The sequence below is a fragment of the Falco punctatus genome (genome assembly GCF_963210335.1).
Source record: "Falco punctatus genome assembly, chromosome: 7".
In the NCBI taxonomy this organism is placed as follows: Eukaryota; Metazoa; Chordata; class Aves; order Falconiformes; family Falconidae; genus Falco; species Falco punctatus.
The window spans coordinates 6,071,807-6,098,385 of record NC_137587.1 but is presented as its reverse complement, the minus strand read 5'-3'; the positions used below and the strand labels follow the sequence as shown (position 1 = coordinate 6,098,385).

Here is a 26,579-nt window from a genome sequence, read left to right as displayed (position 1 = left end):
TATAAAGTCTTCTGTCTCTTAAACTAAAAAAGCTCCCTTTTGCTCAAAGGGACGGAGCAGTCTCCTTCACCTCCGGCTTTGACCAGCTACGTGCTGTTGCTGTATGCTGCTTAGCAGCTAATGTAGTCTTAGTCACTAGTAAGAAGTGGCTGCATTGAAATGCTCAGTGGAGGAAATTTCTGTCGTGGAAGGGTTGTAAGATTTAGAAAAACATACCAGAAAAAAATTAACAGAATCCTGATGTTTACTGCAAGTATAATTAATTCAGCCCATTAGGTTCAGGGCCAAAAATGCATTTCTTTTTTTTTTTTCAGTGCTGTTCTATTTAGCACATGTCTGCAAGAAGGCTTTAATAAAGGAAGGAAGACATAGCACAGCCTTTGAGCTTGTGTGCCAGGATGTCACATCCCCATGTATGCTCTCTTAAAGTCACATAAAGGAACTGGAGCTATATTTGGTTGGATCATATTTCTGATGAGGTATTTTTAGCAAGCCTGTTTCATCACCCACATCACAAAACAGCTGGGAGCCCAAGATGTGGTTCAGTGTCTTTTCATTAAAGCTTCCTTCATCTGCGAGATTGTGGAACTACTAACTGTGACCAAAACAAACCTGCCCTTAGGCAAGGAATGCTGGATGCAGGGCCATTCATTCTCCCTCGACTCCTTGTGGGAATGTTGAGACTTAACTAACTTGCAGCTAGAAAAGGATAAATTTACTGAGGCTCTGAAACAGTACTTGGTTGACCCTGGGCTGTGCCAAGTGGCTGGGTCATGGGCCAGATTCCACGCGCAGCTCAGCCCCATGCCACTGTGGCTGAGTTAGCGGTAATAAGATGCCTATAGAGAAGCAAAAATCTGCTGTGGTTGTCATGGTGGAATTTAGGGTGAGTAACCACAGGAATAAAACCACCACACTCAGTGACATAAAATCTGAAATGTATTTAGTAAGTGGGTGGGTAGCAATTTCTGTTCAAACTCATTCATTCTGTATGGAATACATACTAGTCAAGGTCCATCTGTGGCTGCTGTCATGGAGGTGGGGAAAAGGGATACTTCCAGCTGGCCGAGTCTGAGTCCTCACTGGGACCCAGCTGAAGGACTGAGGCTGGTAGGCGTCTCAGCTGCAGAAAGCTGGCCTACCTTGTGCCAGAGGGATGCTGGAGGAAGATCAGGGGAGACAAATACAATCAGGAGGTTGGAGAACTGATGAGGAAAAATATCCAGAGACATAGGAGGAACAGATTACCTCATATGTGCTTGCAGCAGGGTGCAGTAATGTCTGGCTAAACAAATTCCATCACTTCAGTACACAGATCAAACTTCTGATCTCTCTACTTTCTAAGCAGGATCTATATATTGAAATATGAGATCAAGCAACTTTTATAATGGACGTTATGAGCTTTGAAATGGGACCTACCTTGACTGTAGTGTCAGTGGCAACTGAACTCACTTATGAATTTAGCTCATTAACCAACTGACTGCTATAGCAGTGGTCTTTGCATAATGATTCACATTTAGCAGACAAGACTTTGGAAGCCACAGATATGATGTCACTTCTGTTATGCTTCTACATATTTTTTTAAGCTTATAATTACTCGGTGTAGTAGATGGTTGGGCTATCCAAGAAAACAGAGAAACATAAATAGCATATATGTGGTGTGGAGTTTAGTGCTTCCCATCATAAATAGGGCTTGGGGCTCACCACTCTAATCATTGCTGACTGTGGACCAGGTTTGCAGGATCCAGAGTTGGGGAGTCTCTTTGCTATGCTCCCTGGTACTCTGGTTTCCAGGATGGCTCATCAGCCTCAACAAGAGTGATACTGGTTCGTGACAGCTTGGGCTCAAGTACACAATTCCTGGAAACTGGGAATGGAGAGTAGGTGAAGTGTCTTATGGAGTCAGGTCAGATTAAAGCAAGGAAGTGCAGCTGGCCTTTGGCTGACTGTATAGGAAAGCTTTGGCACATCTGTGTGTGGATCCTAGAGCTTGCATGGTGCCAGATGAAGCCTAGCGGTTTTTACTAGTTCTGGCTCTGGGCTGTGCTTCAGTGGCTGTGCCATTACTGGAACAAGATGCTTCTAGAAACAGCCTGAACACATTTGTGGTGCTGTGCCTTATTTATTATCCAGCTGGACCTGAACTGTCTCTGCACCACTGACATGAACAGTTGGTAACCTGGATAATCCCCACAAAGAATAGATTAAGACAACTGTCACTTAGTAGGTCAGGTGGAAGACCCAGCTCTGGCTTCTAGTGTACTTTCCTTAGCCACAGAGCATCTCTACGCACAGGAACGTTCAGGATGCTTCAGTTTGGGTCTGTTCCAGTGAGTGCTCTGCATTCCTGAAAGGCAAGGCTGTGGCAGATGTTCTTTGACTTAGAAAAGCAGGTCACTTCACTTGTTTCTGCTGTTGGATTCTCCTGAGGGCATGGGAATCACAGATCAGATCAGGGTCTATGTCCGTTTCATCCTGTCTTCTATCTCAGAGTCCCCAGGTGGCTCAGGGGACATTATTGTACCCTGTTGCAAGCACATATGAGGTAATCTGTTCTTCCTGTTCCTCCTGTTTGGACCGATTCTGATCTCCATCTGCTAGCTTTGCAGTCATCCTCATCAAAAAGTGAAACCATTCCTGCGGTGTACACCAGAACCCTGTTGAAATGATACCAAAGTCCATCGGGTGCCAGGCCTCTGATATGCTTAGTACAGTGTTGCCTGCCTGCCACATACAGAAAGCAAAATTGATTGAGTGAGGTATGGAGTAAACTAGGAAGGGGGAAAAAAAAGAGAGAAGGGAGAAAAAAATGCCATCCGCAACTTAGAAAAATCTAATTCTCCCAAGGTGTATTGAAGTCTGCAAAGCAGTTATCTTTCTGTGTGACTCATAGCAACCAGCAGTGTATCCTTTAATAGCCTTGGTGAGATTGAAGTTTTGGTGATTGTGGTCACGTTGTTGGCTCTCATCTTCTTTTCCAAGAGCCTTTCAGCACTGCCCCACATCAGAGCTTTTCTTTCACTAGATGGAGGAATGAGTGGCCTGACAGCTTTGAAGGAAATGTTTAATAAAAATTGATGGATATAGCCCAAGAAGCTCCCCTTCCATTATTCTTGCTGGGAGTAAAGTTATTAAGCTTTGATGGAGTCATGCTCTCTGCTGAAGTATTTTGTGCCTGACATGCTCATGTTTACCAGGTTTGAAAGGCGATGGAGGGGAGGGAGATAGAGGGAGGTGGTTTGTGAGGGAATTCAGAAACAAAATTAATTTGATCTGTAATAGGAGGTCAGGAAGCATTAGCAAAGAGAATTGCCAGCAGACTTTGAGGGTCTCTCCTTTCCCCATATATATAGCAGATAAATATCTGCCCTATCACTTAAGTGTCCACCTCTGAGGTGGCTATCTTGCATTGTTTTTTCTGTGTAGGAAAGCAGAAAATGCTTCTCTGAGTGAGAAGGAAATTGCTCAGGCAAGAGATTATCTTTACTGTTTAATTTTGTCTCGTGTTCCAGAACCCCCGTCTGAGTGGTGGAGGGGCTGCAAGGTGCATACAGGCTCCAGGAGTCCTTTCCATGTGGGCATGAGTATCTTAGAGAAACAGATCTGGGGGCAGATCTGAGGTGAACAGTAAACATGGCTGGGGCAGTCTGGCTGCCAGCAAGTTTTCCTCTCCTTGGACCATGTCATCTTCCAAGGCCACACCTGCCCACTGCAGCCCTTGAATGAAAGAACCAAATATCACTTGTTAATGGTCCCTTCATACCTTTTTCACCTATTTTCTCATTTTTTTTAACCTCTCTTTTCTCAGTTTAACATTGAAATGAAAAATACATTTGGACACTTTTATACTTTGTTCACGATATACGTCAGTGCCCAGCAGCAGCTCTCACTGGTAAAACCCAGTTTAACCCAGTTAGTAATTCACATCTACCCTCACAACATTTCTGCCACAGTGAATGCAGGATTTAATAGCAAGCATCCTTCTCAGAAACGCTTCTGTTGTTCCCAAAATGGCAAAGGACTCTGGTTTGTATTAGCAATACTTCATAAGAACTAACTAAATATCAAAGTGAAGCATCACAGTGTGTGCTTTAATGTGAGAAAAACTTTTATCTTCAGGTTTGAACATCACTTGGTCAGGCATAAAAGTACACATTTACCTTACAGAAAGAGGATGATTTGTTAGCAGTTTTTAATAGTGCTGAGGTGGTCAATAATTTCAGTAAAAAGAACAAGGTCTTTCCAAAGGAAATCTCTCAACCATACGAGTACACAGGAATTCAGATTGCCTTGCTAGCCAGGCCATACATAATGAAAAAACCCCACTTTGGAGCTTATATAGGGGTGGGTAGATACAATTGTAAGTCTCTTACATTTTGCACTATATTTTTAAGATGCAAGTAGATTTATTTTGTTTTTACTTTGGCTTGATTTAAGCTTGGTTTCAGGGCTGTCTTCTGGTTATTGTGGTTATGTAAACTGGGGAGGAGTTTGCTCTTGCTGTGTCAGGCTTTTGAATACAAGTAACACCTGAGGATAATACGATGTTCCTCTCTGGGATGGGGAGGCTTTGAGGTTGGTAACATGAATGTTAGTGAGGAAGAAATGTGTTCAGATGAGTACACGCATCATAATGGTTTGAGAACATAGGATTATGCCCTGTGAACACCGAGTTCCTTACTAAGTTCTGTGAAGTTCTTGGCACCTCGCCTCAGAGTTAAAGCCAGTGATTCCACAGAGAAAGTTCCTGTGATATGTGTTGCTTCCACCTAGGTGGAACTGGTAAGGAAGGAGACTTCAAACGCCTAGACCCTTCTCCTGGAGGAAAAGTAAGTACCTGCCTAAGGTGTACACAGATTGATGGTCTGTGGTCTTCAGCCTCCAGTGGAAATAAATTCTGCCATCTGTCTACATGTTGCATGGAAGTGATTTTCTGTTGCTCGTTTTCCATTTCCACCTTTCACAGTTTCGTTGCACATCTCCCTGTTACAGTATTATGCAACATGGAACAGAAACTCTCCATCAGCCTTTTCTGGTATGGTTCCTTTATTAGATGTACTTTTATCACGTTCTGTCCCTTGTAGCCCCTTTCTAACGCAAACACTAGAAGCCATTTCAGTGTCTCTCTGTGATTTTTTCAAAGCTCTTGACCATTTTTTTCACCCTTCCCTGAACCTTTACTTCTGTGATATTATTCTTTGAGGTGGGATTAGCAGAGGGCCTGCACAGCAACTGTATCACAGTGCAGATGATAGTGACATTTGTACTTACCTGCTTGTTGTCAGTATTTTCCTGAAACCTCTCAGAATCATGTTTGGCTCTTCAGCCTTCATGTTACATCAGTTACTCATAGTTATGTTGAGATTAAATAGACATAGGTACTTCTTCCTCCTTACTGGGTGTGAATTACTAATGATACTAAATAAGCTGAGTCCTGAGGCTGATCTTTGAGTAAATTTACTTTTAACTTCCATGGGACTTCCACTACCCTTTCAGAAAGGCTAATTTCCCATTAGACATCTGCTTGCAGTTCTGAAGCTAATTTTCTCCTTTCTTCAGCTCATCTTCTATTTTCCCGTGTCCCTGCATGTGGTCCAGAAATCAGCATGAGTATTGCATTTGGGGAATTCGAGCAGCAGCAAACTAGAAGGCTCTCCAAATATCCTTACAAACTTTCTGCTTGCTTCTTTATTTAGTGCAATGTAATTTATAAAGTACAACACAAATCTCTTGCTGAAGTGACAGGAGTTGCCATGCTGTTAACAGACTGAACGTTAGAAAGCTCTGGTGGTATCAGCCTGTTTAAAGAAACCTTAGAGCATGACAACCACTTGCTGAATATTTCAGATTAATAAAGCTACACACTTAAGTTCTGGGCAGGGACAAATGTTTATCAATAATATAAGAACTGTTTACTGAATCTCATGGGTGTTGCAGTGGTAATAGCTTGAGGAAATTTCTCTTAGGCTCAGATTGGTTACCCATGCATTTCAAAGCAGGCAGGATTGGACTGTCATCAGATACATGGGAATATCTATAATATCATGCATACTGGCAGCTGGGAGACTCTGGCTTTGTTCTTTTTTTTCTCAGTGTCTAAGCAAGATAAGTAATGAACTTGTGTTTTCTCACTTTTTTATTCCTTTCTCTCTTTCTTTTTTGGTTAAATCAGAGGAAACTCTTTCTAAAATTGCCCTTATTCTTCATGCGCAGAAGAGAATGTGTCAGGATTCCAGTAGATATTAAACATTCTGCAGTGAGAGTTCTACTTGTAACAAATAAGAGTAAATGGTTTTGTGGATTTTTCTTTTTTTTCCTTGTAGTCTAAGAGGAATTTGGCTGTAAAATACTCTCCAGCCCTTAAAGAAACAAATCCTGTAGAGTTTCTGGAACTGTTTTTTAAATGTCAAGTTCTGAAAGAAACATAAATGAACTTCTCTTCAGGTCTTTGGTATAAATTTACTGGCTCGATTTCCTGTGAAAAATTCCCTGGGCAGATATATGCTCCTGTGGCCTGATTTGAGAATACTTTAAACACAGTTTTGGTGTCTACAGAGGGAGCAGGCATTCAAGGAAGGCTTTGCTTGTCACAGTGAGAGGACAACAAGTGATCATAACCTTAATCTCTCAGTGAGACCATTTACTCACAGGTAGCACTGCATTTGTTTAAACAAACGAAGATGAAACAAGTCTGTTGGATATTGCAATATGTGTACATTAATAATGGGAGCTGTCTCATGGGAATGGCGTCTTGGGTGAGGATTTGGGTTGGTTTAGGGCTTGTTTTGCCTGTATGTAATGTTAAATGCCCCTGATGTTGGTGGATCTGATGCTTTCTACGTTGCAGCAGAGCTGCCTGCTTGACTGGAGTACAGATGGTGAGCTTGAAGTTGAAGTGTGATCATGGCTGAATTTGGATATTCCCAGAATGAACTGTGAAGAGGGGAGAGCTGCTATGTGACTGCCTGAGCTTAAAAGCTGACCAGCGTTCCCTATTATCTTTATGATTCGAATGAGACTCCAGCCTGCGGGGTTACTAATCCAACAGAAAGCAGCTAATTTTCTCGTGCCTTTACTTCCAGTCCTGTAAAACACTCACACTCCAAACAACAAAACAGTAGAAACTAGGAGCCAGAATATCTAGTCAGGCAGTCATGTAGGCGATATTCTCCGTGCCTTCTCTGGCAGGTTTGCCCGTACCAGAATGGTAAATTGGGTTTGAGCTCTATTTCAAGGTAGTTATTAAGGGGCTTGAGATGGCTCTGCTGGCACTGATCTTTGCAGAAACCGGGCTGGGTACGTACATGCGTTGTGGGAGAAGGGTCTGGCACAAGCTGAGTTGTGTTGAATAGATACTTGGTACTAGAACAAGAACAAGGTCTGGATGCATATGTGAGGTGTGACTAACGTGAGGGGCTGAGGAAGAACTGGAGCAGCTTGGGTGTTGCAGGTCAAAGGCAGGCACGCCAAAAAGCAGTGCGTGAAAAGCTTGTGTAACACTCGCCTGGATTAATCTTGTGCCCACAGGCAGTCACTCTCTTTCTGAAGAACTGCAGTAATTAATGCATTTCCAACAGGAGAGAGGTCATTTCTTGTGGTACAGAAACTTCTTTAGTGGTAATGCATTCCTTCAGTACTGAAGCATGTTTAAACTCCCTTTGGCTATTACACTGAAAAGGGACTTTGCAACAGTATAGCAAACAGATGGAAGGAATATTCTGGAATTTAATTTATTCTCCTATGTTTGGTGGTGCTTGTTTACTCCATTAGGCAGTGCTAGTGGGTGCTTCCCTGCTCTCCCCTGCTGTCAGAGTATCAATACTCTGTGCTAGTAAATTTTTCTATTAGTTTGGTAGACAAATGATAAAGCACACAGGGCTAAATTTAGCTTTAGCACATACACAGTGTAACCAGAGGAATACGTTGCATTTGGTCTGGTTCTGTGCAGAGGTGGCTCCGTCGCCTTCAGAGCTTGCTGCCTTGTGCTCTTTCTGCCCGATGCTGCTGCTTACAGGGTTTTCCTCTGAGGGTGTGGGAGCATATAACCGGTTACAATGGTAGTACTTTCTGTGCAGGCTTTGTATGCGCTTCTAGGACAGAGAGGGATGTCACTGATGTAGCTCCACAGTTACTTACTGCAAGAAAGGAAAGGCTGGATTTGCAGTCACAGGTGATGAATTTTATTGTGTTCTTCCTTCCTTACCTTTACATTCCTAAAGATAATTTTAACATGATAAAATGTTGCAGACATTTTAATGTAGTAAAGTGTTGCAGAACACCAGAATGGGATTTTTTTAAACAACTAGAATACAACTTTTTTTTTATCAAGTGATTAAACTTCTTCTATCAAGTGACTAAACTTGGGTTAAGGAGCTATCTTTAGACCTGTAAATCTCATTTATTCAGTTAGATAGTTTCTGCTGAGGGGATGGCTAGTACTTCATTAAAGTCAACTCACATGTTAGAGCAGATTCCCAACTGTTAATATCTTTGTCATTGTTGCCATCATGGCTAAAATTCATGATCTCTAGCTGAAATCAGATGTTGCTTAGCACCTTCATTTAGCAGTATTGCTGACTTCAGTGTCTTCCTCATATTTCTTTATGTATCTCTGCAAGCCTGTATGGAGGAGGTTGTAATGATCAGTTTATGTGAGGTGATTGAGAAACAAGGGGGAGAGTTGTAAGGCATGGAAAAAATAAGGACAAACACTTGCAATAAAACCATGGGGAGGCTTGCCAAGTGAAAGTCCAAGAGCTGGCTGGGGCTTATCCATATCCATGCAATACTTGCAAGCCCGAGACATCATTTTTCACAGGGAGTTCTGGAGTGTAATCTATCATCATTCAAAGCAGACCAGCCATTCTCTGAAAGCTATTTAGGTCATGAGATGTCACCACACTTGACCATAAAATCCATCATGCTGGGGAAACCAATGGCCAGTGCCTGGCATGACGAAACATTGGGAGGCAGACGCTGTATTTATCTTTGTTAGGATTGACAGATCACCCCTGTAGCTTCAGATTAGCCCACACTGACATACCAGCTCCATATATTACAATCAATCAAGGTGATCTCCTTTGGAACTGAGCAGCTGCTACTCTAGCTTGAGGATTTCTGGTTTGTTGACAGATTTGGAACTCTGTGAACATATATATGAAGAAAGGCCCCTTTTGAAATGCTAAACAGCTCTATTCTTTATCCCTAGCAATTATCTTTGGTATTTGATTGTTGTCTCCTCCCATCTTTCATATTTATTTCTTTTCTTTAGTCTGTGAGGGTATTTTGCACTGGTGAATGTTTTCAGCCTGACAGCCTTGTTTCCGTTTATGCAGCAATGCAGCATAGCCTACAGCAGTGCAATTTACATCACATCTCCAGGGTCCCCAGAAGGCTGAAAGCAAGTTAAGCCTCTGTATCTCATTGATTTGTCAGAGAGTCTTTTGAGCTCAACAAACTTCAAACTAGAGCCGTTGCTTCTACACAGAGGATGCTTGTCCATCAGCATCACAGCAGCTTTACATCTGCTGCAGTGCATGTCAGACCAGAGCTGATTTAATGGAGCACGCTGAAAAGAGATATTTCTTTGCTGCACAAAGGAAAGAAACAAATAAATGTTTCTTTTCTGTGCTCAGATTTGGCTCTCACTGATGGGTATTTCTGAGTGTCTGACATTTTATGAGGAAAAAGATGGAACTTACTTTCTCTTTAACTTGGCTTTGTTCTTCTCATTTTTTATGTAATTACAAGTAGTGGTTGATGGCGAATGCCAAAGGACTGTGTAAGCAGGTAAAAACTATAATGATACTTAACTAGAGGACACTCCAGGGTATTCCTGGGCACGAAGGGAAGTCTTTATGTTTAATAGCCTTTGACAGACTTTTTTCCCCATTAATTTGTCCAATTGCTTTTTGAATCTAGGCAAAATTTTATTAGCTAAGTACCTATGGCATGAGGTGCATTGGTAGACTACTTTCCACTTAATAAAGTGGAATTCCACTGCTGGAGTGACATTTGAGCAGATTTAAGGGGGGGTTATCCATATTCTAAATGATATAGCTGTTAATAAATATACAGAATATTGTAAAGTTATTTATACATTTTGTAAAACATGCTAGTAAAAATGTCCAGGCATGAATGGTATTCAGCCAAGAGTTCTGAAGGTGTTCAGGGAATGAGCAGGTGAATATTAGCGTTAGTAGGTGATTTCTTGCTTAAAAGCACCTTAAGAACTGGAACATTGCGAAGACACTGCTGAGGCTTGTCCAGCCCTTGGCTGTTCCCCTGCTGCTCTTCTACGTGGGCATCAGTGATTTGCCAGCAAAGACCTGGAGCGTGTTATGAATGACTGCATGGTTCTGGGAGTGAGGGTCAAGGGCATGATGGCCCAGGTGGTTTTCTCTTAACCTCATTCTTAGAAATTGCTAAATTATTAGGGGTGGAACTATAAAGCTTGAGGGAGGCACCTGTTATGGAAAACTTTATTTGGAACAGTTTAAATTTTGACAGTTTTTATACTGAAAAATGACTTTTAGTGGAATAGTTAGGCAGCCTCACTGCTGTTGGCACTTACCAACTCTACTTAAAATTGCAGTCTGATCCAAAATTACGAGTCTAAAATTTTTGCTGTCTGCCATACCTTATTCTTTTAGATCATATTATTCAGACAAGAAGCTGTTACTGTTATTCTTTTAGATCATATTATTCAGACAAGAAGCTGTTACTGTGGTGGTAGCAGAACCTTGAGAGACCTTAACAGACCTTGAAAGATGCTCAATAAACGAAGAAACTAGTCACTGGCAATTTTTGCTAGTGGCAAGTACTCCATTAAATGGAAATAACCTGGTATGCTTTAGTCTTCATACCATGCTGGCTTATAACCAGCTGCTTGCCACACATGTCAATGCTGGCACAAACATTGCTGCTGTCAAGAGTATGGTATCACTGATAGGAGAAAAAAGCTGTGGAAGACCTCAAGGAAACTTCTGCAAACTGTGTTCAGCAGATGTAGTATGTGTGCTTGAGGAAAAGCCCTCTGAGAAGTGAATGAGTTCTACTTTTCAACCTGGTGCTATTTATCATGTCTGCTTATCTAAGACGTGAGAGGCACAAAGTGAGTACAGTGATAAAAGTAAAGCAACTCCAGTGTCTTCCCCAGTGTTGTGGAGTGTGGCCTCATGGCTCAACAGCAGACCAGGCTTCTGCATCTGATGGTCTGCCACCGACTTCCCATGTGAGACTGAGACAAATTGTGTCACTTCTTTGGCTTTAGTTAAGTTTTTCTCACCTGCAAACAATGAGTGACAATCGAGATGCTGTGAAATAGTGCTTATGGGTATTTATGATCGTGGGTTGTTACATTAAAGGTCTGGCAAAATTAATTCCTCATATTTTGCTAGAGGGCTTCAGGTACGATTGAACTGAAGTTTTAAGTAGGACATGTGAAAGTTTTCATCAGAGCTGAAATTTTGATTAATTTGACCTCTTCATAAATAACTACAAAGAAATGCTATTCTCTTTCTGTTGCACTGAACTGAACACATAGTGCAAGTTTAATGGGGAGGGAATCATCAAAAGGATGATGGAGAGAGTTCTTTTCTCAGCAGCATTTATTTATTTTAATTCTGTCCCTGTCCTTGTTATCTCACAAATGTTGAATAATCAGCTAATTCCTGGTATGTTCATGGATTTTTTTGTCAGTTTTCTTTCATGAAGATCGAGCTATGATGTTCTCAGTAGATGTGTATAGGTTTTTCTTCTTGCAAATAGAGGAAGAACAGAAAAAGGCTCATCAGAAGTTTTGGAAAAATTTCTGAATCTGTGATAAGAGATGGCCATTTCTTAATACCTGGCAACTGGTCTGAATACCAATCAATTAGGTAATAGCTGCAAGTGAAAGCATCCAACATGTTTTTAATGGTTTACATGAAAGGAATCATTGGATTTTGGTTTTTACAGTATTTCGTAACATTAGAGATACTACCTGTATTACTGTAAATGAGCAGTGTCGTTTGTCTTTAATGTTTCAGTAAGATCGAAAGCTCTGGTATAGCTAGTGATACAAAAGGCTTTTGCTCGAGGAGCAAGAACAAGTGATACCAGCAAGTATGTAATTGTCCCAGTAGCCTTTGATAATTTCCCCAAGGTAATTGTACAGTCTAGTGTTGATACAGCTTTAGTGGGGCGTGCACCCCTGTAGTAGGAAATGTCATTCTAATTTGCAGACCAGCTAATGTTCTTAGCAGAGGAATGAGGACCGAATGGCCCGTGGGAACTGAACTTTTCTATCTCACAGAGCTGGATTTTCTGTCAGCTGGGAAGAAGAACAGAGACAATTCTGGCTGCTTATTCTTGGAGATAGCTCTCATTTTGCCTAACTCGGCAAACTAAACTATACCTGTACCTAATATTGGCTCATTTAGTTTGCTATATAATAATTCATATATTTGCTGTATAAACCCTTTCATTATTTGAACTGCTTTTACTTGAATTCCTTTATTGGAGAGTCTGTGCATCCCATTCAGGCCTAAGGCAGTTTATAGAAAGACTCCTAGTCAATTTAATGGGATCAAAATGGAAAAAGACATACGATAATTTATGAAGAATATTAGATGTGCTAGTAAATCCCTGAAACTAAACACTGCTTTATGATTAATAATGAATGTTGCTGGTATATTTCATTAATGCTGTGACCTGCACATTCTTTATGGAGCCTCAAGCTTGAAGAGAACAAAGGAAAGAAATTAAAAGGGTGTTCTTGTAGCAGTTTGGTATCGGTTTCTATTGCTACTTTCCATGTCATAGTTTTCATAGTACTCATATTAATCTAGATGCTATTCAATGACTGGATAAGCTGGTGGATGTAATTACAGGTTTTTATCTGTACTTCAGTCAACCGTGGTAAAAATATTGATTTGTTTATGATTTCTTATTCTTTGGAGTAAGGTTACTCTTGAGAATGGCTACCAAAATAATTTACTGCAGCCATAACTTGTGTATGCAATGAGTATGGTGCAGCTAATTGGAAATGTGGTAAATAATTTACTATATCTAATAGCAACAAATACTGAGGAATCACTAATATCTTATCTTCGGTTGCATACAACCCCCTTGTTGCTGTGGGATGTAGGCTGTTGCAGCTATTCTTTGGTACTTTCGCACATACTTTCTTACCTGCATGAGCTCTCTCTCATGTAGATATTTAAGCATTTTCCAAGTAATTTATTACCTTCTTACTTCTTTTTCAGTTACATGTTGGTTGGTATGTATTTGTTGTACTGATGCTTGATTACATGCATATATTTGTTTCTGTAAAATACTTAACTAGTAGAGGTTACTGAAAAATGTTTCAGTATAAGGTAAGGTATCTCTTAAGATACCTGAAGAATGTGAGATCCAGTAGTTAATGATGGTACAACTCTACGATGAGGTGAAGGTCTGTCTCCCTGTGACTTATTAATGCTGTCTGATCATTTTGTCTCAGTTCATTACCATGAGCAATTTAGCTCTTTCAGCTACTCCTCTTCATTATGACATTTTTAGGCTTATTTATCTCGACTCAACTTTGCTTATTTTGCAAGTTACAGTCAGCAGTTTAATAAATCGCATCACTGTTGTAGAAACCTGATACCTTGAATCTTTATTATTGGTGGTGGTTGTTGATTTATATACTTGGAACTTCACATTAAGAGAGTGGCTTAGTCTCATCTCTGAAATGTTTACTGCTTGCTATAAACTAGCAGTTTTTACAGCAAGACCTGGAAAAGGCTGACTGCCAGAGCAATCGGAGCGATGTCTTAAGGTATGATAGTTCCACCTGAATATAATAATGCATCTGAATCAACTGCTGCATATAAGACTCCTCAGCTGTTATTTAACAATGTGAAAATAGAGAGGAATATAGTACCGGCAAAAAGATACATTTCAGAAAATATGTTAGTAACGGGACACAAGTTATCCAAAGTGCCAGAAAAGTGATCAACTAGGTATTGGCGTTTACTCATTTTCCTAAGAAATGAAATAGACATCAGTGAAATTTGAAAGGCGATAAGACTTTAATGCAACAATTTTGCTAATAATCTGTAATGGGGATTCTTGCATCTTCCCTCTAAACACCTGGAAGTGTTCATAGACATTCTCAGCACTGACAGACTTTAGTACTAAGTATGTTTTCAAGCAGCATGTGTAACCTGAAATGCTACAAAGAGAAAGGAAACACAGTCTAAGGATCTCACGGTGGATTTTAGAGGACATCTCATTTGGACAGAGAACTGAACACCGTGAATGCCTTTCTGGAGGTTTGACTGAAGGCTTAAACTGTAGCCTGTAAAGGAAAATTAAATGTTATCTATGATAATAATGAACTAAAAAAGTCTTAATAATTTTCCTTAGTTTTTTATTCTACTGTGTGCTTAGTCAATGCCATCATCATTCTTTTCTCTCTGCAGTTAATATCCTGAAAGAGGTGAGAAATCCTTTATCTAAACATTATTCTTGTAATCTTTAAGGAAGTGCTTCCCAATACTACTTCTAGTATTTATGTCATCTTTTAGACTTGTAACTAATATCCAGTATGACCCAATGGGGTGGTGCAGGCCTACAAAATATTACTTAGTTTATAGGGTATGTCAGATATTAAGAAAATTGTCCTGCAGGAAGCTTAGTCTTCAGTTCTGTAAAGAAACATAAAAGAGCTAACAGAGAATGGAGCTATTGTATGGGCAGTGTAAGAACAGCCCTACTGGTTCAGATCACGGGATTACACAGATTCACACAGAATGGCTGGGGTGGGAAAGGACCTCTGGAGATCACCCAGTCCAACCCCTGCTCCCGCAGGCTCTTCTAGGGCAGGTTGCACAGAGTCACATCCAGGTGGGTGGGAATGTCTCTGGAGAAGGAGCCTCCACAGCTGCTCTGGGCAGCCTGGCCCAGGGCTCTGTCACCCTCACAGTAAAGAAGTTTTCTCTCATACTCAGACGGATCCTCCTGTGTTGCAGTTTGTGCCCGGTGCCCCTTGTCCCGTCGCTGGGCACCGCTGGGAAGAGCCTGGCCCCGTCCCCTGGGCACCCGCCCTGGGATACCTGCAGCCGTGGGTGACATCCCCTCTCAGCTGCTCCTCTCCAGGCTGAACAGCCCCCGCCCGCTCAGCCCTTCCTCCCCGGGGAGATGCTCCAGCCCCTCCCCACCTTCGCAGCCCCCCCGGCCCCTCCCCAGCAGCTCCCTGTCCCTCTGGAACTGGGGAGCCCAGCACTGGGCCCAGCGCTCCAGATGCGCCTCCCCAGGGCAGAGCAGAGGGGGAGGACCCCCCCCTCCACCTGCTCAGTCAGTCCTGGATGCCATCTCTTTGGGTCGGAGACTTTGCTTCCTGGGTCATGGTGATTTTGGTTAGCTTCTTGTTGTCCACACTTACGCAGTATATAACAAACTCCAGCAGAAAAAGGCACTGTCAAAAACGAGGCATATTGACTTTGGTAGAGTAAAATACATTCCAGAAATAAAGATCCTGTTTTTGCATAAATATCCTTGATTTAGAAAAGGGAAGAAGAAGAAAAAAAAAAAGAAAAATGTTATTCAGAAATAGGTTATGGGAAACTTTTTTTTTTTAAAAGGGGAAATGTATTTTATTAGACCCTGAAGCACTTTTAGCGCTTCAGATTGTTGTCAACCAGCAAGGCCTTTGTATTTTCATATCTGGAGGAAAAGAGCTATGCATATTTTTTAATTTTTTTTTAAACAAAGGAACCTGTAGAGGTGAAAATTTGCTGTCTTCTTTTAGAGAACAATGATTGTTTTCTGCTCAGGCCACACTAGAGATTGAGGGTAAAAACAAAGGGAATTTTTAATAGTGCTGAATTGACTACTTCTGTTCATTTTACAGTATCTTGCTTTCCTGACATGTTTACTTTGCAAATGCTTCAGCTCATGGCCATGACTTATTTCAAATGATAAACTATATAATTAACATTAAGGTGAAAGGCGATTATGCTTGTGAATACTGCTCTCTGGCCTCCAGAAACCACTTATGAAGCCAATTTAGGTCACACGTGGTTCAGTCTCTCAGAAATCTTTCTTAATAAAGCCCCGAGGCACACTCTTTTACAGAGCAATTAACAGAAAGCTGGCTCCTTCTGTTATTATGGGGAAATGATAATTTGTGGAGAAGGGGGAGGGACTGTTTGAGACATCCAAATGTTTCTTCACACAGCTCTGCTCAAAGCTGAACATGAAATTTAAATGGGCAGTTAAACCGGGGAACAGCAAAGGTCCAAAATGCTACAATGAAAGTGCTTATATGTTAAGTAGAGTGGTTTAGGTTTGAGGCTTTCCATACCCTTCTATAATTTTTTCCTGACTATTTGGACAGAAGAACCCTCCTCATGATGCCATGCAGAAGAGGGATGGTTCCCAGCTTCTGGCAGATCTCTTGTACCATGAAGCCCCTTGGAGGTCCTTGCCTATGCACACATGTGCTGACAATTTGAATAGAGCAGAGTGGCAGTAAACATTAGACTGTGATTAGCAGTCATCATTTTCAGAAACCCAGCCCTAGAATACCATGGGTTTATTCACCCTAGTAATATGGTAATCGTTTATTACAGTTTGGTTCTTGCCTGTGTAGACAGAGACAAGCTACATATGGTGACTTTGTGTGATAATGATATGTAATAACCATGTGTTAGCACGTGGTACTGCAGCAGTTGTTATCAGCTTGATCTATTTGGATTTAGCTTGGATTTCTCAAGCTGGCTAGACTGTGGAATTGTATGTAAAACATCTGTATGGTGCTTCTGCCAAAACATGGCTTTGTGTCATTAGTCGCTGAATTCTCTGGACCAAGAAAATTCCCACTAGTATGCTTATTAGTCAGAGAATCAGTTATATTAGTCTCATAATCAGACACAATTGAATAAATGCTCCATTTTTTAAACTCTCATGTTGCAGAGAAGTGATATGAGTGAACCAAGATCTGATACAGTGATGGTTCATATTTAATAGTTACTGTTGTAGACAGCATTTACAAGGAGAGAAACAAAGATTTACTATAGTTGTATGATCATTTATAATTCTGCTGTTTATTTTGACATCTATTCTTATGATAGTTTGGTTTACATATATATGTAAACTTTGTAGACATCAACACAAGATGACCACAGTTTTCAGCTGAATGTGGGTTTGAAGGTGTACAGTTACTCCTGTGCTATATACAGAGTTTAATTCAACCAACCTGATGGCACTTGCCCTCATGTTGGGTATAAGGCAAAGCTGTTGCAATGCTGCTTAATGCCAGAAAGGATTGCAGTTCACTGTACAGTAGTGATGTGGTCGTATGGACTGCAAAGTAATTTTAACGCTGTTTTATCATTATTAAATGTATATGAATCCACAGCCCATGGAGAGCAAAGGACAGAGTTAAATGCCCTTCTACTGGAAGGTAGAGTGCAAGAGTTGGTCAGTGTGGGTGGTTCCTGTTTGGTTTGCCATCCACCCGTTCCGTTGCTCCCCAGCTGTCCTCTGAACACACAGCAGCAGTGGAGGTCGGGCTGGGATTCAGCAGGAGCTGAGCATTGCACTCTGACATCCTCCTGCCCTGACACCTCTAGCTTACTCTCTGGAGCTGGGCATTGTTCTTCTCTGGAAAGAGATCCAGCAAGGGTGGGACATGGTAACAGATGAATGTACTAGGTACAGGCAGGCTGATGTTACGGCTTTAGGTTGTTTTAACTACTTTCTCCATACAGAAGCTGCTCTGAAATTCATATGATCGGTCAGTCTCACAGCCTGTAGCATAAGAAAGGCAGGAAAATAAGGGTATATTCATTAGTTGCCAAGTGGGTAGTTTTCAGTGCTGTTTTCAATGAAAAATACTGGCTGTGAGGCTTTCTTCTGCTAGTGGCACAGGAGGGATCTCTGGATGTGCTGATAAGTGGGTTGGAGGGTATGCCCTAGTATGATTTCCTTCCACTGTTGAGAACTGGGTTGTTAGGGGCCTTTTTTACACTTGGAGGACAGAGGGGACATGAAATTAATCTTTCCTTGGTACATAATGTCCCCTTTAACTTAACCTACACTCTTTTAACAGCTTCCAAGCCTCACTGCTCTAGGTACAGTTTACTATCCCACACCTCAGTACTGACTGGCCCACTGATCTGCTTCCCCTGCCGTGATCTCTGTGCTGCGTACTATGCCCTCCCTTTCACATGTAACACCCTCCCCTTTCCCTTCTGAGCCCTCTTGTTACGCAGAACCCTTCTCCTAACTATTTTTGTGGTTCTGACAGGAAACGAATGAACAGTAATGAGACAGTTAGACGGAACTGACAGTTCAATTATTTATTTTTAAAGAATGTCTATAATTAAAGAATTAAAATTGGATGGGCCAGATCCTTATCTGCTATTGCTCTTTTATGTCAAGAGTGTAGCTCTGAATTGTGCCAGAGGAATCTCTTGCTTAATGCAGGCATATTTTTTTTTTTTAATGGTAGTTGATTTTTCTGGGATTTCTTGCGTCTCAGGGTGAAATGTGTTACGGGTGCTATTTCAACACATATGAGTGATAATAGAGAAATCCTGTTGGCGTTTAATCCACTATTGCTGCACAGGTGGTTATTGTTGGAGTACCTTAAGCACGCAAAATGCTTGGCAGCACAGCATGTGCTGTCTCAGTTGATGGCTGTGGGATGTTCAGCAGTACGGTGCTGCCTGGTACACCGGGGCATTGCGCAGCACAGCAAGTGGATTAAGCAGTTCTCACTGCAGTGGAGATCACACCAGTAATCCATCAGTGAAATGTTTTAAAAGCAACAGTGCTATTATTGAAGAGACATAATTGTCACTGTTCAAAATAACACACCTATTATTTAGACAGGCCCAGAACAAACTGCCCATAAGAGCACATATTTTATTAAGTTTTCTCTCTTGTTTCAGCAGCATGCCAAGCAACCATGAGATAAAATTACAAAAGCATCTTTAGCAGCTTCTTGTGCTGAAATGCTGTGTTTTCTGGATAAAGTTATGCCTGTTCTGACCTTGGACCAGCTTTCAAATTCAGAGCTGTTCTTCAGTTCTCCCTTTGACTTTCTTTGTCATTTTGTTTTCAATCACTTGCTGTGAACCATAGGATGGTGAATGAAGAAATGACAAAACTTTTTATGAGGACAGTGAGACTGGTCAGCACCTTTCTGAATTGAAATCCCCTCACATGTCTGATTTGAAGGCTGCTCAGGAGCCAAAGCAATTTCTCGTATAAAACTGCTTGACAAGAGGAGTTCTAGGTGATTAAGTCTGTCTGTAATACATCTGTGCTTGTTTATTTTCCTTTTTTTTTCTTCAGAAGGGACAGAGTATTTGCTAGTGGGAGGAGACTGTTATAAATGGTTAATGTTTTAATTCTGTACTTCTACCCATATGGTGTGCTTTGAACCTGTGTTTCTGTACATATGACAGTTTCCATTCATCTGTTTTTGTAGTCAACATGTAAGGGAAAATCAAGAGAGAACATACAACTTGAGTAAACTTTCAAGTTTGTGTATAGGAAAGATTGTTTTTTAGCTGTAACTAGGGCAAGGAACTGCTTGCAGCTGCAGAGACTCTTTGTACAACATAGGATTCTGGTTCAAATGCAGTTCAGGTCACTAGTGCTTGTTGTTCAGTTCTTTTTCAGCTACTAGAAGCAGGAGAAAATATCACTGCTGGTCCCCTGGCTGACACTGTCACCTGAGAGACACAACAGAATAAACCAAAGGGTATGAACTCCTCTGTCATCTACAGAGTTGGTCACATCTCGCTGGAGAGACAGCATTGCAACTGGCTATATTTTACTTAACCGATGCATGAAAGTGTTTAGTCCACACCTAGAACTTTCAACCAAGCATGAAAGTGACTTTTAAAAATTGAAGCCAATTTATAGCTGGCTGAGGTTTTAATTTTATTTGAAGACAATTATAAGTAGAAAGGTCATCTGCCTGCTTGGCTGACACCAGTTCTGGGCTGCATATACTGTATAGCTAAGTATTAGCACTTCTAGGAAATTGGATGTATTCTGTATCAAAGATTTATTCTTGGAACACAGCCACCTCTCGGAGCCAGTTTAAGACACTAGGCAAAGCGGGTGCTGACCAAAGGCCATGAATCTGTCAGGCATAGCTGATGAACTGTTCTGCCTGTGTTGGCTATGGCATCAACTGTACCAGCCTGAGCAATGAGGACTCTTCCACTTGCTGAGCCCGCTTCCCCTACTGCTGCTGCTTCCCATGGCTAGGGGTGTGCCCTGGAGAGAGATGTTATGAGAGGTAATGATAACCAAACCCAGTAGTTTTTCCAGTCTAGAAAGTTTATGCTTTGTCTGCTCTTGAATAGGTTGCTGCCAGGCTGCACTTACAGCGTGAATCTCTGGTACATCGGTAAGGACTTATCTTCTGTCACAGAGAAAAACTAAGACTACAGCTGTGCTGGTGGGATGCTATACAGCTGATGATACAGCCTTAGCCTGACATGTAAACGTTCCCAGGTGAGACTGTGTGAGATGCAGGAGAACACTTTGCAGTTGGGCTGAATGTTGCTGCTATAGGTCAGTGAAGTGTCCATGTGCTGTCATTTGGACAGGCTGTTGGTCACTTCTCTCGGAAGGTGTCGCCCCTGGTTGCCATGTGCTATTCTACAGCACTGCAGCAGCTGGCTAAAGACAACCTTTTGTTGGGTTCATTGATCAGTTTGTATAGTGCTTTTAAGACCATTAGCATGTGTAAGTGAAGTAAATAATACAACGGTTTTTGAACTTGATATCCACACAAGGATTTACAGGCTGCTAGCTTGACTACTTTTCTGTTCTACCCACATTTTAAGCATTTTTTTTTTTAAATTACCACTAGTAATCTGCATTGAAAGAGATTATAAAAAGGCTGACATGGAGGGAGAAGGCAGAAAATTAGTTTATATGTGAAAATTACCTAGATACAAAATTTAGAAAGTTGACCTAATAATATGTCTTATTTTCCCACTCCTTGGTCTGCAGGGGAGGTGTTGTGTCACACAGCTCTGCCATGGGAAATTTTGCCAGAGTCTATGTCTGCCATCAGTCTGATAATGCAGTGACACATGATAGGCTGCTTAGAGGGCATCAGCATGTAAACTTCTTGTGTGAAGTAGGACAACCTCAAAGAACTGGATTTTCATATTGTTCCTGTTGACATGGCATGTTAGAGCAAGTAGAGGGACCTGAGAAGCATCTTCTCAAGGCCTGTAGGGGATGCTGGGATTACTTGAGCTCCCTACCCTCAGCTTTCCTTTATTTCCTTGCTAAGCATCTTTACAATACAAATTCATAAGAGCACTTTGGATTCACAAACTTTTTTCATATATTCATGATGAAAGCAGTGTATTAAAGAGCACGTAGAAGAAAATAGCCCTTGCTGTTCTTTGGAATTGAAGGCAAACTGAGATTATCAGCAAATCCTATTCTAAGATAGTGCTTTGAACGAGGAAATACTGAAGGGTTTTAAGCAAGTTTATATTGGGATAAATATCCAAAGTCCAAGTTTGATTTTTTGGTTCAGCTGTGTTTCCTGTGAAGTCTTTACATTATAGATTTCTTTTCTTGCAATTTCAGTTGAAGTCTGTGAGATGGGAAATAGGTGTGGTACAGGAAAAAGTAACACCCAAATGATGGAAAACACAATGCTGCAACATAATGGAGAGGACTCCAAAAATATACTCTTGAGTATTTTTCACCCATTCATGTAATTTTTCTCAACTTAAAATAAGGTTGGTTAAGCCTCTGAGGATTGTCTTGCTCTTTCTGTAGACACAGTTAATAGTGTAGACACCAGCTAATTCTACATTAGTATGCATGCAGTGCTTTACAGGCAAGTATTTGGTGTCTCAGGGAGTATATAGTTCAGACAAAGAAGAGAAGTTAGGTTGGAAAGCAAGACCCTAAAGAAGATGGAGACATCTAAAAGTTATTGTCAGAGCAGGTGGTGTATCAAGGCAGTGGCTTTTACAAGTTTGTCTTTTTTTCTTCATTATTTATTTTGTACCAATGGGAAGCCGCTTTTCTGCTTTTGCTTCATTTTTTCAATATCTGTCATATGCTCTTACGATTTTATTTTTCATATTATTGTAAAATGTGAACTTATGAAGAGAACATGTGCTAATGCTATTTCTGAGAGTCACAAGTGAGAACTATTCAGACACGTTTCAAGAAACCATGTCATTTTTCAGGATGTCTTTAGACTAATTTAGTAGGCAAAAGCAACAAAATGTAGTGGAGAAGGAGATCAAGCTTCAGTTAGCTTTACTGTCACCTACCCCTGAATGCAGAAAAATATTATTTTATTTATGATACTAATTTGACCATTGTCCTGATTGCGAGAACATCACCACCGTGGGATGTTAGCATGACACGTAGTAAGAAGTCTAGCTGTACATGCAAGCTTAGCTCCAGGCTGAAATTCTGTGGTTTTGAAACAGTTGGAGAGAAGCAATTAAAACTGTACATTATTGCTAAATATTTAGTACTTCTATATATTTCAGGTACAGTCCCATGAAGAATAAAAGGCAATTTATTATATATTAAGTACAAATCCCATGTGTCAGATGAGCTTTAATGGAGCTTTCGGTGGTGGACATGTGGCTTGGCATGCGGGTGGTGATAGGTAGCACCTTGCTTTACCATTTTGCCCTTCTGCAGAAGGATGTACTGCAGCTCCTGCCCACCTGTGCTTCTGCACAGCGTTGGCTTGTTTCTAATGTGAGATCTGACTCATGGCAGGAAGAAGCAAATTGTCATTTATTTTAATGTAAACATTTCCTGTTCTGTTGCTGTGTTATAAAGGCTGCTTGAGGTTTCCACTGTCCAAAATAAGACCCTGAGAATCTTTTTTTGCCATTTCAATCAATCCTTCCCCAAATCTAGGCTGTCAGAAGCTGACAGAGCCAGGGATGAATCTGGGTCAAGAAACGTCTTGAAAGTGACTTTTGTCAGCTCAGTACTCCTGCAGCTACGTGAATGGTACTTGATCCCTCCTCCTTGATCTCCTCAATTCTTGTGAGCCTTTGGTCCCAGTGCCATTTATGGGTACGTCAGGAGCACAGAGCAGGTCAGAGCTGAAGTGGGAAGAAACCAACTGAGTTGACTTTCAGGTCACCAGTTTTGTTATATCAGGACCAAAATTAGAACAAGAAACATTGTTTTCAATTTTAACATGGAAAATTCAAAATCCGCTTGGCTGAGTCTGTGGCGTGGGGCTTTCTGCATATGTTGTTTGTCATGAAATATTTACTGCTCAGAATGACCCAAATTCATTTTCTAAACCTGAAAAGAGACCTCACCTCTGTGACAGGGTGTGCTGGCTACCTACTGGGCATGGAACATCAACACTGTATCACCTCAGGGGTTAAGAGTGGGATTGGACAAGGTAATTTTTCAGCTAATCCCTATTATTACTTTTTTTTTTTTCTCCCCTTGTCTATTTGAAATACGCATGGAAAATTTAGAAAATAAAAGAATGGGAGCCCTCAGCAGGCAGAAGCAGGCCTGCAGAGCGTCAGCCCTATTGCCCAGCTCAGCAGTGCTGATCCGTGGCTAGAGCTCCCTCGATTTGCTCAGCCTAATGATTAGCTTCAAGCTTTCAGCCTTACATGGCAGTGTGACAATACAGGGCATTTCCTGGAGCTTTGGCAGCTTTGGGATATATGGTAACAAATAAATAAATGGGGACCATGTGTGTATGTGTGAGAAAAAAATTAGGGTACAGTTGTGCTTGCTTTTTTGCCAAAAGTTTCCAAAAAAAGTTTTACCCTCCCTCCACAACTATCAAGTAATTCAGATAACTCCTGAAATTTAATGTACTTCGTAAGCCAGCTTAGCCTGCCCTAGACTCTAGCAACACTAAACAACATCTTTGTCCAACGCAGGGTTCATAAAGAAATAAAATGAGAATATAGCATGTCATCTTGCACTTAGAAGTGCTGCCTCAGCAGCAGGCTATTTTCTGTGCATTTGAGGACCCCTGAGTAGCCAGGTGTTAAAAAGACAGCATATGGCATCCAGTATGTGGGAATAAACACACAGTACAAAGCCAGTCTTCTCAGGCCAGGGGTCAGTGGCATCCCTACTAACAGTGCAAGTGTTAAAAGAGCATCTCCATTTCAGGTATCATAAAAATAATCAAAACAAGGAATTAAAAGGTAGGAGAAAAAAAATTACTGCAAGGGCTATGTAAAGGCCAAAAATATTTTTTTTCACCACTATTATTACTGAAAGTACTTTTAACCTAATCAAAATGTCTTTCATATCAAGTGACGAAATTAGTCCAGTAACTGTTAAGTTCATGAGGTCTCCCATGTTTTGGAATACCACGTCATATAATAGGCCGCAACTTCACAGCCATGGTAGATCAGTAAAACTGCATGCAGGTTATACATCTTATTTTTCATTATTGATGCTGGGTTTTTGGTTTTTGTGTGACTGCATTTGCCTCTGAGGCAGTGAAATGAGAATTGTCAACTTAAGCAAATCAGGTACTGGCCATTAAGATTTCTTGGTCTTGCATGTGATACGGGGTTTCTAATGCAGTAGAGAAATGTTTCGGTGCAGATAAACTGATGCTTTTCAGGGAAAGTTTTAGTGGTCTTTAACAGCGAGCTATTACTAGTGCTTAGTAATCACAGGTGCACTTTAAGGTTTTGCAGAACCTCGTTTTGATTTTGTAAAGCTTATGCTTTTTACTAGCATCCCTTTTTATTTTGGACTTGAAGAAACTAAGCGCTTACTGCTACGCTATCTACCCTCTCTTGTGCTACAGAAAGCTTAGGAACATAAATGCCTCCTTCCCTCTGCCTCTCAGTCTGGCTGAATGAATCTACTGTACCTCAGGTATGCTGGAACCTTCCCCGTGGACTTAGAGAAAAGAGGGATTTGGTGTCTTTGTTATGCAAATCGTGTGGAGAAACAATTCTTTTGTGTTGCCAAAACCCAGGGCTCTACAGGAATTTACATTTTCTCATTCAAGTGTGTTTTGATGACTCCAGTCCCCAAATCCCTCTCCTCAAAAATGTGAAGTCAACATAAATATTACTGAGATAAGGAAAACTCCATAATGCTGGAGACTCAGAAGCCCAGACACTCCACTTGGGTGATCTCTGTTATCAGTCAGAAGCTGTACAAACTTTGACTGGTGCAGCTCATGCCAATCTTTTCTTTCCAAAAGCCCTTTATGTTACAGAAGTCCTGAGACTTGCAGCTCTGCCCCATCCCTGTGGTCTGGCAGCATTCTCTGAGGCTGGGCTACAGGCTTTTGGCGTTTGGCTCCAGGCCCTTCGTAGATATTGTCTTCTGGATCCAGCTATGTCTGTGGAAGAAGTTACTGACCTCAGCTCTGCTCCATTGTTCCTAGTATTTCTGCTGATATTTCTGAGATCAATTAACACTGCAAAGAACACACTCTAGGGCTTTTTTAACCTTAGCGAAAAAAGACCCCAGTGTAGGATGGAGGCAGGGTGCAGCACTGGTACACACAATGGATTCCCCACAGCTGCCTCAGGTAGAGCCCAGGATTCCTCCTCTCCAAATGCCCTCTGTGACCTTCAGTTCCTTCTTTTCCAGAGAAGAAATTAATTTTCTTCCTAAGTGTGTGGCTTGGAACCAAACAGCATTGTTCTAGACTTCAGTGAAATGCTTAATTTACAACAATCAGGTAAATAGTTAAAGTACCCGAACAATGCTGGGCAAAGACCCTCTTTGCTGTGTTCATTCCAGCTGGAGTGGGGCAAACACTTTGGAGTGTCTGTGAGGGCATTTTGATTCAGACCTTTTCTTAGTAACCCTGAGGCTTAACAGAGAGATCCTGCTTATTAATTCTGCTTTGAAGCACAAACAGGTAGGCTGCAATGTCAGATCTCATTTTACCCTCCAGAATTTGTCACTGAACAACTCAGCATCCCTGAATTATTCACAACACAGAGTACCAGTAAGTGTCAAAATCAGTAATCAACAGCCAAGCAAGAAAAAAATCTGGGCTGCTGGCGGTGATTTTGCACTGGCAAGAGAGCCTGAGTTTGAGAAATTAGACATTCTTGCTATTTAATGTTTAGAAAAATTTAACAAAAACACAAAACATGGGGTTGGCCATCTAGGTGTTCTGAGATTCCCCCATTTACCCCATTAAAAAAAAAAAAAAAAAAAAAAAAAAAGAAGGTTTTCTTAGCTTTGCTAGGTTTTTATTTCAGTTGTACCACTGTAAGTAGTTGCTTTATTTGTAATATGTGGAAATGTGCAATAATTTCACTGATGGTGTTAGCTTTATGTAGATTCAACAGAAGTTGACTTCTGGACTCAGTATCCTTGTGTACTATAGGTAATTCTTGCAAAAACTAAAGCTAATGCTAAGGACCACAGCCTTTGGTGGTGTTCAGGATTCAGTGCACTGCTGTTATAGCAGGCCCCGGTAAGACAGTCTAAGTTAATTCAGCTGTAGATTTTATTTCTGTAGTAGAGTCTGTCATGGCTTGTCAGGAAACTATAAAATGATGGATAATTTAGATGAGTGACATTCTTGAAAAAGCATTTGCCCTTTGATTGAA

At 41.1% G+C, this 26,579-nt stretch overlaps 1 long non-coding RNA gene across 1 annotated transcript; it reads right to left on the bottom strand.

Moving 5' to 3' along the window:
- Positions 1–6,073: 6,073 nt before the first annotated feature.
- Positions 6,074–24,503, bottom strand: LOC308067055. Its single transcript, XR_013929430.1, has 2 exons — positions 14,838–24,503; positions 6,074–14,798 (listed from the first exon to the last, which is right to left on the bottom strand). It is a non-coding gene; the product is annotated as an uncharacterized lncRNA (long non-coding RNA).
- Positions 24,504–26,579: the final 2,076 nt, after the last annotated feature.